Source organism: Argentina silus (assembly GCF_951799395.1).
Source record: "Argentina silus genome assembly, chromosome: 18".
NCBI classification, from domain to species: domain Eukaryota; kingdom Metazoa; phylum Chordata; class Actinopteri; order Argentiniformes; family Argentinidae; genus Argentina; species Argentina silus.
Window position 1 is genome coordinate 17,612,506 of NC_139672.1, and position 1,234 is coordinate 17,613,739.

The window sequence follows — 1,234 nt, forward strand, 5'->3', positions numbered from 1 at the left end:
TAAATACATGGATTTGAGGATACTTAATATCATTTCATAAAACTACAGCCTCTCCTAGATGACAGTACAAGGCAACTTTCTTTGTGGTCATACAACATTTGGTTTTCATTACATTTGACATTTTTAGTAATTTAGCAGACACTGTTATCCTGAGCTACCTGCAATACGTACATTTGCGTAAAGTAAGTGAAAAATGACAATAATCACAAGTCTTTCTAAGAATAGGTGCTACTAACAGCTATATATACAGAGAGAGAGAGAGAGAGAGAGAGTCAAATCAAATCAGATCAAATTGTAATGGTCATTTACACAATATTTACAGGATACAATGTGATGAAATGTTTTAGGGAAGCAACTCCCCAACAACGCAACAATCAAACAACAACAATTAACAGCGATGTCAAATAATAAAAAAGGAGAGGAAAACAATGACAGTAACAGTAGGATAGTCATAACAGCCACAGAGCTAGATAGAGGGTCATAGGAACTTTAATCTTGTTTCTATTATGAATTATTCTTCTGTGTCACTTCGTTTCGCTTTTCCCTGAATTTCACCATGGCAACGACGGTGCAGGAGAAGAACAGCGCCATAGTGACCAGCTTGGCGAGGTAGAAGAGCACCCGCTCCCACCTGCAGGAGGAGGAGAACAAGCACACGGGTGTTTGATACCATTTCTCATTCCAATCCATGCATTACAAAGAGCCCATCCTCCAATTTCTACCTCCACCAGCGTCCCCTGATACAAAAGCAATGCTTTCAATGAGGTTAACATGTCTGTTGGTGTACAGAACGTGATTGGATGTGGATTACCACATTGAAAATAAGTACATGTATTTCTATGAATACAGTATATACTGTATTGATGCTTTTAATGAGGTTAACCAGCTGATTATTATTACTGTCTGTTGGTGTACAGAACGTCAGTGGATGTGGATTGTGGATGTGACCACGTCAGAAATAAGTGCTTTGATGTTCCATCCTCTGTGATCAGGACACATCTCTGCTGTATGTTGATTTGTTTCCCAAATAAAGTCAAATCAAATCAATCCAAGAATCAGAACAGAAGGTTCTGCGTGTGGCCTTGACCCTTGACCCTTGACCCTTCGACTGCTGTCGGAATACTGACATGTAGACATCCTCCACTCCAGCATCATCCTCTCCCGATCCCGATCCCGATCCCGATCCCTCTCCCGCTGTTGGTCGTGTGTCTGTGGGGGAGATGGGCATGGCTGT